General features: G+C 38.7%; 1 protein-coding gene across 1 annotated transcript in view; it reads left to right on the top strand.

The window, feature by feature from the left end:
- The window catches only part of MAP2 (microtubule associated protein 2), a 263185-nt gene that overhangs the window by 63044 nt on the left and 182535 nt on the right, over window positions 1–17606 (top strand). Inside the window, exon 3 of the mRNA XM_063317930.1 lies at window positions 12439–12507. The gene's annotated coding sequence lies outside the window, so the exon portion shown is untranslated. The remainder of the gene's footprint in view (window positions 1–12438; window positions 12508–17606) is intronic.

The raw sequence follows: 17606 nt of genomic DNA, 5'->3' as shown, positions 1-17606 counted from the left end.
GAAAAGAGGACCTGCAAGAGCCCACATTGCCATCAATGCGATGGGGTTGTTGGAACTACTCAGCCCTCCCACTGTGTTAAGATGTTAATCCTCCAGGAGGGTAAAAATGTTTAACATAAACAAATGGTAAATAATATGCAAATATGCAATTCCTCAACTCCATTCTGTCTTCTCAGAGAAGCCATCTCATGAGTTTCCCAAACTGACAAACAGAAAAAAATCTGGCTACTGGGAGAACACTTTTCTAAGAATGATGTCTTTATTTAAACGATGAATGTAGAGCTGAGTCAGATTAATAGTTGGTGGGCAGAATAGGGCAGAAACATTAAAAAAAATACCTTTTCTCATAATGATTTTGCTGAATATCCTGTATTAATAACAGCCTGCTTGATAAAATGTAGGCTATTGAGAAGATTGAGGATCTATATGAAAAAGTGATTAAAAATGGTATATAGTTAGCACAGGTATAGTACATTCCATAAAAACAATCAAATTATAGCCCTTCAGTCTTGAGCAACATGGTGCATATAATTTCAGTAGGGAATACCTCAGGAAAAAATGGTTAAACTGGGTTAAGTATGATATGAATTTATTTATTTTCTTGGGGTGCTGCTTCTGGTGGATTTGCACACACATATACAACCCCATCATGCACATGCATTTAGTGAGCAGTGGGAAATGTTCAGCTGAAGTTGACAACTTTAGTTTGACAACATGGGGAGGTTCAATATTGGAAAGTACTTTTGTTTGTGTGGATATTTTCCTCTCTACTCGTCCTTTGAGATGGATCATCTCAAATTCAAGGTGGTCTTCCTGTTGGGTGAGTGTGGTGTATTTTTTTATTAAAAGACAAATCAGTTCAAAAGAAAGACATATGAAAAAGCAACAAAAACAGTTGAGACACAAAGTGCTGTAATACAGTATTACAAATTACAAATGTTTTATATATATGTTTGTGTGTATGTTACATATGCATAGACATGTATTAAATATAAACTATAAACTTGAAAATGTATCAATACTTGAGTCTGTCTGTGAAATGAACACTAGAAAATAATTAAAAAAATGTGGAGATCAGGTTGGGAAGACATCAAAAGGAAAAGGTACATAACTATTTGATTGCTGTATATATTCCTCTTTCCCCTCCAGAAGAAAATCAGAGGTTTTGTTTGTTTTTTATTTTGGTTCTATCACTGTATTTTGAACTTACTTTTTCAAGACCTTGATACACTCATGTTAGACTGTATCATCTTTCAGTATTGTTAGGTTTTTCACCGTGTCTAGTTTTCAAGCTTCACAGTTTAAATAATTTCACACAAAAGAAAAGGGATGACAAAAGAAGACAAGGTGTTCTTATTTTTCTTGTCAATTGTTAACTGCAGCAGTCATTTATCTGTTTTATCTTCCTGAATAGGTAGAGTTTCAGGTTAAAAAGCTACCAATACTAAGGTAAATTGTACTGGCAGCTTGATATATAAATTGAGTTTATTATCATTGATATTCATACTAATTGATCTTTTTTTAGAATCAAAGTGCTGCCAAGATACATAGAATCCATTCACCCAGATTCAAATGAAAACATTTAGCCAAATGTGCATTGGGTTAAATGCTAAAAGAGATGTAATCACATAAATGTCAACTTATTTAATATTTTCTGGTCATGTCCCCAAATATCTGTTTAAGCCTTTTATAGGAACAGATAACAACTTATGATTTACCATTGGGTCTAGTAGTATTTCCATTTAATTATACTAAAATATATTTAAAAAGGTTGCTTCTGCATTTGTTAAGTGTGTTTGATTATTTAATATACCATATTATGATAAAAGTAACATATTACTTACATATATATTTATATGTATATATACTCTGTCTGTGTGTGTGTGTGTATGTATATATATATATTACTTAGTGACAACTGGGGAAGGTGAAAGTGGCGTCCCCCTAGAGGGTCAGACATGACTTGGTGCTTGCACAGGGAACCTTTCACCTTTCACCTCTCACACAACACATATTACTAGGTTTAAGGAAAGGAAGAATTTGAGGCAATAATTTCATTGAAAAATTAACTTGATTTATTGTAATAATAGGGTGAAATGTTCCATTTGTTATACCTATTTACTTTTTAAAAAGCAACATAGCTGTTAGTCATGTGAAAGGCATCAGAACTGTTTCTGTCTTTTGAGATTGGAATTTGCCTGCTCGTATTTCAGAAGATCTGAAGATGCTTCCGTGAAAAGAAGAATAAAAGAAATGGTTAGTTTATCTCCCATGTTTATAGACTATGATACCCATATAGAAGGCTCAGGAACAGAAGGCTTTCCTGCTGTGCAGCTGTTGTTTCTTTCTAGCATATAAAAACCTCATAAAGTATTATTAGCTTGACTCAGAAGCATCTTTTCTGTTTTGCTGAGCATAGAAATAAATAAGCGGGAGCAACATAGCTGCCCTTAAGCTTATTTTTAAAGATCCCAAAAGAATATTTAAGCTTTGGAATGTGACAGTGCTTAGAAACAGCTTCTGATCATGCCAAAAAAAAAAAGTACTGTATCACAAACAACTATTATAAGTCTTTGGTTGAATTGTTTCTCTAATACTGAGGGAGAGAGCTTGAGATGGTGCCTGATGGGTTGGTCAGCAAACTGTTCAATATATACTACTCCAAATTTCTAAGCTAAGACCATAATCCTTTTGAGTGAAGAGTTGCAGGAGAGTTTGCAGCTCAAAGTCCAAATGAGTTGTACTGATTCATGTAGTGCTCAAAATTTTAATCTCACCATTTACTTCTTTTATGTACCATTAAGAATAAAGAAAGCAAAACAACCTGAGGATTAGAACATAACAAGATTTGCTGATCATTTAATTTGTACCTCAGTACGCTAGCTAAAACTCTAAATACAGCTAGATCTTCCTCTGGAGAAGTCTAATTATATATTGACACTTCTTATGACACATCATATATAATTAAAAGTGAGTTCTACCTGCTACAGATTTGTAGTCATTGTGTCAAACTACCGGTGAGGTGAATTTGATGGGCCAGTCCTGGGTGGAGAACGTTTTTCTCCACTCAGAAATAGCCAGTGGAGGGGGGTGCTGGTCCTGGTCAGGACTACGAGGGGACGGATAATGGTCCTCTTTCATTATAGGAAGAAACTCTGTTCATCCAAGGTTTCCATACTAGCATTTTTAAAGAAACCCTTACCATGTATGACCTAATTTCTGTCTTTACCCTCATACAGCTAAATAGTCTCCATGCAAATACATTTGAAACTGTCTATGCAAAGAATGGGTTTCAGCTTCTTAATAAGTTTGGTTGCTCTTTCCTATATGTTTTCTACCTCTACATTGCTTTTTTTTTTTAGATGTTGGAACCAAAAATATTTCATAACAGCTGACCTAGCTGACCTTGAATGATATAAAAGAAACCTCATAAAATTAGACTGATTTACTGCTTGGGTGGGAACACTATCAGAACGTCTGTGGGCTGTGGATTTACTAAAAAAACCCCAATTGTTCATTTTGGGTCTGATGGAGAAGCAGCTTGAGAAACAACACGAGACTTTGCTTTTATATATGATTACAGCAGCAAGACTCTTATACGCACAACGATGGAAAGATCCACAAATACCTACGGTGGAAGATTGGATTATTAAATTGGTGGAGCTGGTCCAGATGGCTAAATTGACAGCATTAATAGAAAATACTGTTTCTGGGTTTATTCGTATTTGGCAACCACTTTTAGATTACTTGCTTGTGTCAGAAAAAAAATGAAGTTTTGATTTTGGGCTTTAGTGAGTAAATGGTTTGTTTTGATAGAAATAATGTTAATAAGGTTTAACTAATGGTACGAGATTATATTTGTAAATGTGTTCATATCTGTACTGGAGAAAGTCGGAAGTCACTTTCTGTTTCTACTTTCTCTCTGTTTTACACTTCTATAGTTTTTCTTCTCTGCACTCTAGCTTTTCTATATTCTGTTTTGTCTTTTAACTATACTTTGAGAATAATAAAGTTCTTTAAAAAAAAATCTGTGGGCTGTAGGCTAGACTGAGATGTTGAAAAAATCCCAGAAGGCGGTGGCAAATTGTATCCTTATTGTTGCCAAGAAAACTAGGTGGACCTGTCCATTAAGAGCCAGTTTGGTCTAGTGGTTAAGGCAACGGGCTAGAAACCAGGAGCCTGAGAGTTCTAGTCCCACCTTAGGCATGAAAGCCAGCTGGGTGACCTTGGGCCAGTCACTCTCCCTCAGCCCAGCTCACCTCGCAGGGTTGCTTTGTGGGGAAAATAGGAGGAGGAAGGAGTATTAGGGATGTTCGCCTCCTTGCGTTATTTATAAAAATAATAAAGGTGGGATAGAAAATAAATAAATAAATCATCAGAGTTGGCCTTGACATAAATAAATTGTTTCTTTTAACTAGAAATGTTGGCTGTAATTCAAATGAAGGCACACTGTAGATATGTTCAAAAGCATCACAGTTTTGCCTTCTTACTTTTCCTAACAATCCAGAACATGGATTTTTGCTTTTTTCTCAACTTCTGTAAACTTAGTTATAGTTTAATTGAGTTATCCACTGTGACCCCAAGATCTCTTTCTTGGCCAGTTACAGCTATCTGAGATATTATTCAGTGGATACAGAATTACATATCAACTGATTGCAATTATGTTTACAATGAATTTTAGGTGAATGCCAGAGAACAAGAAAAAAAGTAAAAATACTGTAACATTAAATCAAAACCAGTTTTTTTTTTCCTATTATTGATTGAGGAATTGGGCCTCTGAAACTTTTGCAAAAAGGAAAGAGCTATCCTTGTTACTTAATGTATTTCTATTATTGGAAGAATATACAAACTTTCCTATTAAACACAGAGAACATTAATTGCTGCTTTTTTTTTTTTGCTTTCAGTCATGAAAAACAGTAAATCAAGAAATAAAAAGTAGACATTTTAAATGGTGCTATACGTGATTAATAATATTTATATGCACCTTCCTACATTTTCTTAATGTTTAACTTTCATTCCTTAAAGGAGAATGAATTACTGTGGTCTGTAGTTAAGTAGCACGCAATCCCTCTGATGTGCTAGTCTGCCCTGGGATTTATTAGCCTGCAAAGAGAACAAGATAGAATTTATTTCCCAGCATTGGTATGGCAGTATATATGAGAAGAGCTCATTGTAGGTAAAAATGATGTGAATTTTTAAAAAAACATTCTTGGAATCATTCAGATGAATCTTTATTAATCAGATGTAGGCATATTGTGTGCATCTGTGTTTGTCCACCTGTGTTGATGGAGCAAATTCCTCCCATCTGCTTGCATCCCCTTCTGCATTGCTTATATCTGCTCCAGGAGTTTGGGAGATTTGGAGGAGAGCAGGGAGGAAGACAGAAAGGCAAAGTCCTGTTAATTGAGCAGCAGTTGGCTGGTGCTAAAGGACAATTCCTCTGGGCCAACTGCAACATTGTCACATGCCATCCACAATGTATGTTCTGAAAAAATGGCTGATTGAAAGATGCTCTTTAGCTTTGTTTATTTAATATGTCTGTATTTATAGCTAAACATGGAACCATGACAAACATACATATTTTATACAAGTGACAAGGATTATTTAGTTCTTCAGTCTCCTGGATTCAGTACCAGTTCTTTTGTGCACACTTTTATGCAAAGTTCAAACATAGTTGCTCAATATATTTTTGGCTTATAAATTCTCCCAGCAGCACTGGCTCCTCCTTCTCCTCCACTCCCCATTTAGGAAGTATGAAAGGATAGGACTCTTCTTTAAGGAGCTTACACAGAGGAAATCTGTGCGAAGGGAAGAATGGTTCAATTTTTTTCAAGGACATAGTCTGAGAGGATTTTATTAATTGAGGGCTGAATTCCAGACCAGCCTGCAGCAGGGCTTGGGAATTAGAGGGTTAAGCCAAAGTCACAGCTTCCTATTAACTCAAATACTCAAATACAGGCAAACTTCCCTTGATGTCCATGGATCAAAATGTTTAGGATAAATCTAATGAGAAATTGCTGTTTTGGCAAAAGATCTTACATGCAGTCAAAACTCAGTTGTGCTGAGCCTTGGTGCTGGCTGCATATAGAAACCTACACAAATGCATTGCTAACCATTGGAGACAGGGCAACTAATTCTTCGGGAATTTAATCTCTGCAGGCTCCTGGCTGTCTGCAGCCCGGTTATCACTAACCTGGGAACATAAGTAGTTTTCTGTACCAGACTTTCCATTTGCGGGTCTGGGGCAAGAAGAGAAACATAATCCCAAGAGTCAGCAACTCTGGTTACACAGATATTGCCACCAAGAATGGTTAGGCTTCTACAACAATAGCCTATGCTTCCTTCACAAAGGACTCCTTGGGAAGAAACAAGCTAAATCTTATGAAGATGGGCAAGAAAGTGGGTTTGGTAGGGATCTTTCCAGTCATGAGGGTGTTAAATTAGTACAAAAAGGGAGAGGGTGGAAAAAGTCCAGAACCAAATAGGCAGCCAAGGCTTTTCTACACTAGTGCACAAAATATGGCATATCAACAGGGAGAACTAGACATCCTAACTCAGAAGGACAAATATAGGTGATAGGCATCATTGCTGAGGAGATATTCACACTTGTTACCTAGCACGGGAAACACCCAGTTATTACAAAAACCCAGACCAAGCAGAAATAATGGAGTGTTATACATGGGAAAAAAACATAAATTCTTAAAAACATACATGGGAAAAAAAATAAATTTGGGAATCAGCGCGTGGAAATCCTGTTGAAAATGTGAAAGAATAAAAAGAGAAGCACTCATGAGAGTTTACTGAAGATTACCTGGACAGGTAGAAAATATGGATGAGGCCTTTCTGCATCAGATGCCCCGACTTTCAAAGAGGCATGCAATAGTGATATTGGGAGATTTTAATTATTCTCATAACTGCTGAGAATCTACCTCTATCAAGAGTTAGAGGCTCAACAGATTCTTGTCTTTTCTTTCTAACAACTTTATTTGTTAGGACCTAATCCTTGAAGGTGAAGGTGTCTAGTACCCTGGGGAAAAGCGATCATATTAACCTTGAATTTGTAATATCTGGGGGAAGAGGACTGAGAAAACCTGCATATTGTACTTCAGAAGAGCAGATTTTGATCAACTCGGAGGGATGATAAGTCAGGTTCTGCACTGTGAAATCCTTAAGAAAAAAAGTATGCTGGAAGAATAGGGAACTGTACAAAGTGCAATACTGAAAGCACAACTGCAAACAATTTTTACAAGAAAGAACGGTGGGAAGAATTGTGGATACACATAAGTTCAACTGCTGAAGAGAAAAAGAAATGCATAGGAAATAGAAAGAGGAGGTCAAAGCTAAAGAAGAATACAAGGTAATCTCCAGTAACTGAAGGAACCATGTTAGAAAGGCTGATGTTCAGAATGAGGTGAGCCTTGTGAGAGCCACCAAAAGCAGCAATAAAAAAGAGTTCTTTGGGGGTGTTAGAAACAGGTCTATTGTTAGCAGAGCGTCATAAATTGGCCATGATGAAAAGGTAGAACTTTACTCCTAATTTGTTCCTCTCTTCTCTAAGAAGGGAATTGAGCTCTAGCTAGTCATTGTTATGTCACTGGGGGGCAGGGGGCAGGAGGGAACTAGCTTATGATAGGAAAGGAAATGGTAAATGAATTCTGCCTCCAGATGGATTACATCCTAGAGTTTTGAAGGAAGTAGAGGTGATCTTGGTAATCTTTGAATATTCTTGGAAGACACAGGAGATCCCAGCAGAGAAGGTTTAGTCTAATGCCAAGTAGGCACTAGCCTAGGGTGCCAAGGCATAGGAGGTGCCAATGCCACCCCTCCCTCCAAATCATTCTAAAAATGCAAATCTTTTCATCGGCAGGCGGTGGCACCATTAGTCAGTGTGGCGTAAGGTTGCCATATACCTCTGAGCTGGCTCTGGATCCCAGAAGACTGGAGGAGAGCAAATGTTTAACCCAGCAGGTTAAAAGTACAAGGAAGTAGGTTCAAGCTAGACATAGAAGAAATGTCCTGACTGAATGAGCTATCAGCCAGTGGTACAGACTGCCATATGAGTCCTTCATATGTAAGTTCCTCACTGGAGGTCTTCAACAGGGTCTGAGAGATCATCTGCCAGAGATGCACTATGAATCCTATTTTGAGCAGGGTTGGTCTGGATGACTTCTAAAGTGCCTTCCACATCTATGATTGTGTGATTTAGTGGAGACCTGCAATTAAGCTAGGAGGTGATCTTAGTTATTACTGTTGCCCTATTTTTGAGACCCAGTCGCTGTTAAATCCTGAATAATTGTCAGTTGGTCTGAATAATTTTTAAAGATATTAAAAATCCAAGTGCATACTACTATACACATTGTGCATTATCAAATATACTTAAGTTATTAAAAGGCAGCAAACCTTTGTGAGAGCCAATTTCAATCTTCTACTTTTATTGCTACATATATTGATAGAACACATGATATTGAATATGTGGACACATAAATAAAATGATTCAAATTGGCTTTGGTTGACTTGCACACCACTTAAAATGATCTAGAGCTTTATTAATATAAAATACGTCAAGTTCTCCACCTACCAAAAAATCTTTGTGTTTCACTGCAGGATGGAGATGATGACCAGTTACAGTTGAATATTGTATTTTTAAAAATGGAGCATCCTTTTAAAACTATTTTTTGCTTTTATTTAATCAAGAGAAGAAACAGAAAAAGAAAGGAAAATAAAAATATATAGGGCATCTCATCCAGGTATATATGTACACAGAGTTTTACACAAAAGTTTCAATAGAAGACAACCATATTTAATTGTAATTGTTCACAAGTTACAAGTAACATCAGGTCTTCAGTTAATAGAGTAATTGGAGCCATAAATTTATCTTTCCAATGTTGAAGAATAAATCTTAAGAATAATAAGGGCGCAGAGAATTTATTTCTGTAGTCCAGCTCTCAATTTCTCTATAGTATTTAAGTAATGCAAAGGACTATAGATTTCCAAAAATATTAAAGCCTATCTCAAAAATAAATTAATATATGTAATGACTTCTTCCTGCAATATAATGATTTTGGGACATTGTAAAGACATGTGTTTGAATGAAGTATCATTCTTATTGCATCTCCAACAACACAATGAATTGCTTTTCTGTACAACAGGGTCCAATACATCTGATTTTTTGTTTATTTGTTAAATAATCCATAGTCTTAACATCTATTGTAATTTTTGATACAGAAATTGAGATACCCATTGTTCAGACAAAACAGAGATCTCCAATTCCCTATTCCATTCAGTCTTTAACATATGCATATTGAATTTATCAAAAAGTATTTATAAAAACTAATTGTGGGATTTTTAGTCTCTCAGGATTTGGTAATTCTAGTAATTTAGATGTCTCTGAAATTGAAAATACTACTGGTGTGTTTGTAAAGTTTAGCAAGATATCAACTTAGCAACAAGGCAACCTAAGTCTTGGAGACTGTCTTTTACCACCAGTCCAGCTGATTATTGCCAATCCTTAATAAATCAAAGACATCACAGAACATTTGCTCTGGCTAGATTCAATGGATTCCCTCTAGCAGCCATAGATGGTAAATACCAAAAGATTTGCTTTCACAAATGACTTTTTTCTGTGACCCCCATGCCATAGAGCATGTCCAGCATGTCCGGTTGCATCTATTCAAACTTGTGTGATATATTAATTTGGCCTCTCATAAACAAACTCCCTGGAAGAGACAATCATTAGTATGTTTTCTACCTCTTAGCAGATCATAAGATCACTGTTACCCATAATTAGCCAAATGTTGCCTCACTGCCATGAAGGTGAGGCAGCAAATATAATCTAATAACATTGCATTTTCCCCTTCCCTTCCATTTTCTTTTTAACTCTTTTAACCTCTTTTAATTGTTACTTTTATGATCTATGGAGAACTTTATGTACATACGCATACAGAATGCCGGCTGGGTGACCCTGGGCCAGTCCCTCTCTCTCAGCCCAACTCACCTCACAGGGTTGCTGTTGTTGTGGGGAAAATAGGAGGAGGAAGGAGCATTAGGTATGTTCGCTGCCTTGAGCTATTTATAAAATGATAAAGGCGGGATAGAAAATAAATTCATACATACATACTTGTACACTTGCTAGTCTAAGATCGTATTAAAGTTTACCTACCTGCCTACTAGGGTAAATATGTGTAAAGGTGCTATGGAGAATTTATTTTGAGTGAAGCCATGCAAAATTTGGTACTAGTCAGAAGGTATGTGTAGGGGTGTAATTCAAAATTGGAAAACCCAGTCCCCCCATCTTTAATTGACAAATGGACCTTTTTCAAGGATATATTTGGAACTGAATCCCCTCATAATTTACAGGACACTGTATTGAGTTTTTCAAAATGTCTTCCATGTGTGTATGTATGTATGTATGTATGTGTATATATGTGTGTGTGTGTGTGTATTTCTGTGTATGTAAATATACCAAAGGATAAGTTTTAAAGACTCACTTATCAGGATTGAAGGAAATGTCTTTATATATTTTATTCATGTTTAATGTTAGTATTTGAGAAATATTACATAGCATAAGAATATATAAATAATAAAGTCAGTACATATACAAAAAAGATAATCAATGTATTGCCCTTTGGTATAAGTTCTAATTTAGACCAATTGCCAACTCTTTCGATACGATTTGCTTTCGATACCATTGACCATGGTATCCTTCTGGACCGGCTTTGGGAGTTGGGGGTGGGCAGTGTGGTTCTGCGCTGGTTCACCTCCTTCCTCCAGGGTCGGTCCCAGTCGGTGCTGATAGGGAGCGAGAGATCCGGCCCGCGGCCCCTAATTTGTGGGGTGCCGCAGGGTTCGGTACTCTCTCCTCTCCTTTTTAACACCTACATGAAAACACTGGGTGAGATCATCCGTCACTACAGGGTGAGGTATCATCAATATGCAAATGATACCCAATTATACATCTCCATCCTGGGTGAAGTAAGTGATGCTGTGGCCACCCTTTCCGAGTGCCTGGGGGCTGTGCAGGCCTGGATGGGGGACAACAGGTTGTGGCTGAACCTGGGGAAGACGGAGTGGCTGTGGATTAATGGCGCCTCAATTTCTGGGAAATTGTCATCTTTAGTTCTGGATGGGGTTGCACTGCCCCAGACAGACCCGGTGCGTAACTTGGGGGTCCCCTGGACTCATGGTTCCTGCTCAAAGAGCAGGTGGCAGCCTTTGTGCAACTTCGTGTTGTGCGCCAGTTACGCCCCTTCCTGGAGCGAGAGGCCCTTCGAACGGTCACTCATGCCCTGGTTATCTCCCATATAGACTACTGCAATGCGCTCTACATGGGGCTACCCTTGAAGAGTATCCGGAAGCTACAGCTAGTGCAAAATGCAGCCACGCGGGCGATCTTGGGTTTCCTAAGATCAGCACATGTTACCTCTTTGCTCCACAAGCTGCATTGGTTGCCAGTATACTTCCAGGTCCAATTCAAGGTGTTGATTATCACCTTTAAAGCCCTACATGGCACGGGTCCAGGTTACCTAAGGGACTGTCTCCTCCCCATCACATCAACCCATCCCACCTGGTCATACAGAGAGGGCATGCTACGGACCCTGTCTGCAAGAGAATTCCATCTGGCGGGGTCCAGGAGGCGGGCCTTCTCTGCAATAGCCCCTACCCTTTGGAATATCCTTCCCCTGGAAGTGAGATTGGCTCCCTCCCTCCTGGACTTTAGGAAACAACTAAAGACCTGGTTCTGTAATTAGGCCTGGGGCAGGGGAGAGAGTAGCCATTCCTGGGGATGTTTAGTTCCTTAGAAGGACCCTGCTCTGCTTGCAAATCACAGAGAACTTCCAGCCATCGGGGTTTTTATCATATTTATTTTATTGTGTATTATAGTGTTTTACAGTTTTATTTTTATTTATGTTTTATTGTAAACTACCCAGAGTCCCTTTTGGGAGATGGGCGGTGATAAATTTGATTAATAAATAAAATAAATAAAAAATAATAATAATAAACTCATCTGTATGCACTAATCCAATGCATCAAGGCTGGAATCAAAGTATGAAGTTCAGAAATAGATAATAAAATATCATTGGCATATAATACTAATCTACATTCTAATCCATTGCAAGAACTATGGATGTTATTATCTTGTCTAAAAGCACATTTTAAGAGTTCTAGACTTATATCAAGCATCAAAGGGGAAAGTTGACATTCTTTATCAAGTAAAAAAGTGGATGAAAAACTACCATTGAGCTTTTTATATATTTTTATATATTCATATATTGTATATACTTTGGATTTGGGGAGGCACATACAAAATCTTGGCCCATTTTATAAATCCTCTGAGAAATCCAAATTTAGTTAAGGTCATATGTATGTATGTGTGTATGTACTGTCCACAGGTTTTATCAAAAGGGGCATCAACTTTTGTCTGTTTCTTTTTCCCAGCAGGCCTTGAGAAAGTTTTAGGCTGAGTGAATCCTGGAACCACCTCAGTATCTGGTACAACCTATTGAAAGGGTGAGCAGCTCTCTTGGGGCCTGATTTGCACTACACAGTCATTCTCAATAGCATGAGCGTATTAATATTTATTAGACATTTCTGGTTTCAATTCTGGAACAACGATGCAGTGGCAGATTATCACTGTTAACTCTGAAGTTATGAAAATAACTGGAAAAATTTTAGCTATTTCTCTAGTCAAGACTGTAAGATGTTCCAGCTATAATTCAGATCTTGTTTTCTATAGCTCTGTAATAAAGAGTTATTATAGATTTGAATATTCACCATTAAACACATGTCACACAGTGTGTTCTAGATACTTTAGAGCAGATGGCTGAAGGGAAAAGTACTGTATTGTAAGGTGTGAGAATTGTGCACGTGTCCTTTGCCTGAGGAAACTTCTGCTAACTGAGGCTTATCAAATTAGAATTTGTGTTACATGCATAGATATGTGCATGGATATTTAGACACATTATGCAAGTGTAACTCTCTTCCTCCACAACACTTTTAGCATAAATAATTGCTTAGCACACTGCATGCTGCAGCCAGAGCAAACCATGCAAATGCAGGGATCTTCCTGAACACAGGAAAGAAGAAATAATAGCATTCACTGTTAAAAAATTTACAAAAGCAAATTCCTGCATTGGAATTTTAGAATGCAAATTGTTTATGCTTAAAATGTTGTAATAAAACTAGTCATTCACCTCACATTGCAGTTCACAGGGGAATTATGAGGTCAGCTGTATGTATCTGTATACCAGTTTCTCAAGACATGTGTTGAGCAGAGTTGCCAAATCTCAGGCTCATCTTTCTGTGTAAATTTTACATGAACTCATGTAAGGTCTTTCTCTTCACTGAGAATAACAACAACAAACAAAAGAGTTATAATTAATGCATGTATGTGAGCGCGCACACAAACAATTCTATGAAACAATAGGCTTGAAAAAAATCACAGTTCTTTTCTACTCTTCTTATGACTCCTTTTCATCATACTTTATCCAGTGTTACACAGTTTAAAAATAATAGATTATCTGAGACTTCAGATTGATAATTTTTACATCCCGTGATAATCCATTTCAGGGAGTTATTCCACTATCTCTTTAAATTCACTTCATTCACGGTTTTGAGTGTCTGTTCCTCAGCTGCATAACAGAGGGATATAACACAGTTGTCAACTAATCAAGGCAACCCTGTGTTTGTACATGACAACCAAGTCGTGTCTGAATTTGCGCAACATGGATAAGAAATGATTAATATCTGTAACACTCCCTAATACAGGAGTACACAACAATGGTATGTAGGTGTCATGAGTGCCGTTGAGCTGAAGACATCAGCGCAATGGCACACATGACAATAACAAGGAAACAGGGGAAGGGGCTCAAGATAAGTAGCCATCAACTTACAAAGACTAAAGATCAAGATACAATGGCTAAGCGGATCGCGAGGCACACCCAAGCTGTTAGCGCTAGCGCAACGGAGATCGCCCAGCTGACAGCAATCACCGGAGGAATAGGGAAACCGATGATGGGCGATCCCGGAGCGCCAGCGGGGCCTCGCAACCCCTCACCTACCGGCAAGACAGCATGTTGGACAAAGGGGGGTGACGTAACCGCGAGTGAGGGGGCGCTGACCGGCGCGGGGTATTTAAACCCTGCACCGGCGCGCTCCTGTCACTCTCAGCTTTTTTCTACCACTGTATCTACACTACGAATAAACCAGAGCCTGCTTCAACGGAATCAGTGTCTGTGTGTTACTCGGAGGTAGGCAGCGCATGACAGTAGGTGCTGGCCATAAACAGACTTAAGCTGTCCTTTTTTTTGGCAATAATAACAACAACAACAACAACTCTGTTTTTTTCTTAGAATCGTGTGTATATTGAAAAGTGGCAGCTGAGATTAGAAGACCTAGTATATGATGACCTGTCATTCAGATGGAATGAACACTCACTGTAGTCAGCTGGATCTTGGGAGAAAGATTGGGGGTTTGGTTTTAAAAAACCAAAAGATTGGGGGTTTGGCTTTACATTTGCATAACATGACATAACAAGAGCCACTTTACACATTAGTGTATGTTCTTCTGTCTTTTGCTCCTTTGGTGGTTCCCTGTTTTCTGGAGGCCAACGTAACTGCCTACTGATTGACTGCCAAGGTTTTTCTGCCTTGTCTTTTCCCAGTGTGCTAGCTGTGCTAGTCTGTCACAATAAAAGCAAATAACACTACTAGCACAAATAACACAGATTGACTTTTTAAAAAATAATCTTCATTAGCTGCCAATAGGATGAATGCATTTAAGAGAAGAGCCTTGGGAAAGCCGTGGGTAATAAAAGCTGTGGTTGCAGCATCTCCTATTTAAGCAACTATAAACTTCAGGGTGATCTTCTGAGTTGGTAATCTAAATCTAAACACTATGCTAGGTCATGAAATGCTGTGGATACCAATTATTCTCACTTATTTTGGTTAATTAATTATTAGGCTGAACATTTTAAGGAGTTACCCTGCACAGATTATTTGATCAACAGAAATTTTGAACTTGCTTGATACGGGAAAATATGTGTATCCCTATGTATTGGACACTTATGAAGATCCTGTACATGTTCATTTCACTGTGCACAGATTTAAATTTTTGTTGTTCAGTCGTTAAGTCGTGTCCAACCCTTCGTGACCCCATGGACCACAGCACACCAGGCCTTCCTGTCCTCCACTGTCTCCTGGAGTTTACTCAAATTCATGTTCATTGCATCGGTTGATGCTATCTAACCATCTCATCCTCTGCCATTAAATTAAGGCAATTTAAATAATCAAGAAACCTAGATGGAGTTATGGAAGGGATTTAAAGATATCCATTCCCCTGATATTTCTTTTGTGCTGCTTAGATGTATGCGTCCAGGTGTGTAGTTGGACAGACAAACTAGGGATTAGGGAACCAGGGTTTCTGGACTTCTCTCTTGATCCTCCACCTACCAGTATTATATAGCACAGTATAAGTGGCTGGTATCCAAAATGTTTTAGAGACCAAGGGTAAATCACTTCCCTTCCTACACAATAGATTTTAAATTTGAAAAATATAAAATTTTTAACCCTGATTGCATACACATAGATTTGAAGACCACAGCTGGTAACTGATTCCCAATATAATTCAAAGTAGTAACTCTTTCAAGTGGAGCTCTCTTTTGGACTATTGCAATATGCTGCACATTGTTCTTGAAGACCACTCAGAAGCTTAAACTGGTCCAGAATGCAGCCACAGAGCCTCTATGTTTTCTCACATAGCATCTCTACTGCAAGAGCTGTACTGGTTACCATTCGTCTTCCTCCAGGCACAATTCAAGGTGCTGATTGACAGCTTCAGAGCCCTCCATGGCTTAGGGCCTGGGAATCTATGGGACTGCCTTCTACTGGGAGCTTTTGCTTGCCCAATAAGATCAGGAAGGGTGGACCTTCTCTGGGTCATCTCTGAAACCATGGCAATGAGCCTTCTCTGTTGTAGCTCCCCTTTTCTGGAACAGCATTCCTTGTAAGATCAGAATGGCACTCCTCCCACTGGTGTTTTAGAATACCATTAAAACCCGGTGATTCCAGAGCACGTTGAGGATAGATGTGAGATATGGGGGCATCTCCTGCCCTGGATGAGCAAGCAGTGGCTGTTTCTTGCGGTCTTGTTGTTTTGTCATGTTACTATTTTTTCCGTGCTGTTATATTTGAATGTTTGTATTTTGGAAGCCACACAGAGCCATGTTTGGATTAAAGAGGCATATAGATGATAGTAAGTAAGTAAAATTTACAGGCACATGCAAACATGAGGGACAAACTCCACACTGCAGCTTTATGAGCTGATTTTTTTTTCAACTAAGTGGGGAATACCAATTGCTAGAATAAGGAATTTTTATCTTAAACAACCATCTTCATTCACTTTTTTTGAAAAAGGTATTTTATTTTAAACATCTAGAGTGTCATGCACTGCCTACCGCAGAGTAAAACACAGACGCTGATTCCTAGGAGAGCAGGTTCTGGTTTATTTCATACGTAGTGTCAGTTGCGAAAAAAGCTGAGAGTGAGAGGAGCGCGCCGGTGCGGGGTTTAAATACCCCGCGCCGGTCAGCGCCCCCTCACCCTGGGTTACGTCATCCCCCCTTTGTCCTGCATGCTGTCTTGCCGGTAGGTGAAGGGTTGCGAGGCCCCAGCGGGTGCCCCGGGATCGCCCATCATCGGTTTCCTCATTCAGCCGGTGATTGCTGTCAGCTGGGCGATCTCCGTTGCGCTTGTGCTAACAGCTTGGGTGTGCCTCGCGATCCGCTCAGCCTTTGTCTTTTCTTCTTTCTCCTTTATGAGCTGATGGCTGCTTCCTCCGGCTAGAGTCTGTGGCTGTTGTTGTGCGTGCTAAGCTTATCTTGAGCCCCTTCCTCTGCTTCCTCGTTATTGTCATGTGTGCCGTTGTGCTGATGTCTTCAGCTCAACGGCACTCATGACATAGAGGTAGACTTACACCTTATAAAAAAGAAAAGAGGCTTGGTTATTACGCTGCTTAACATCCGGTATACTGCTTATTTCTCATAGCTTTAACATATACACAATATACACATTTTAACATATAAACAAGATAGAGGTATTTATTTATTTATGTTTTGAATTTAGTTACCGCCCATCTTACTCAAAGAGTATATTTGTCTTAAGGCAAAGTAATTATCTGTTTCAGAGAATGGGAACCGCCACTTCCAGCACTTCTCTTCCAGATTGGAAGGAAACTATAGTGGACACAAATTACTCTCTAGTCTCCCAGTTTCATAAGTCATGAATTTTAAAAGAGGCGGCAAATCTTGCTCTAGCATCTACCAGAGATATGTTGTAGGGGAAAAGCCACTGGGTAAGTTATATGGGTGATGGAGAGACCAAAGAGAAGCTTACCTGTTATTAAAGCCATGCAATTAGAAGCTCTCCGCAAACTTGAGATTCCCTTCTCAGCCACTGTAATCACTCCCTTCTGATCTTACATGCTGGTGGCTTCCACCAGGCACCAAAAAGATTTTGCTTAAATCTCATGTACAGAACCAGGCTTTGGAATCAGTATTTCACTATGGGTAAATTTTCCTTATGAATATATAACCACAGCAGGAGGCAGCACCT

This window comes from Candoia aspera, chromosome 1, assembly GCF_035149785.1.
Source record: "Candoia aspera isolate rCanAsp1 chromosome 1, rCanAsp1.hap2, whole genome shotgun sequence".
Lineage (NCBI taxonomy): Eukaryota > Metazoa > Chordata > Lepidosauria > Squamata > Boidae > Candoia > Candoia aspera.
Note: the sequence above shows the minus strand (reverse complement) of the source record. Positions and strands in the feature narration are given on the sequence as shown.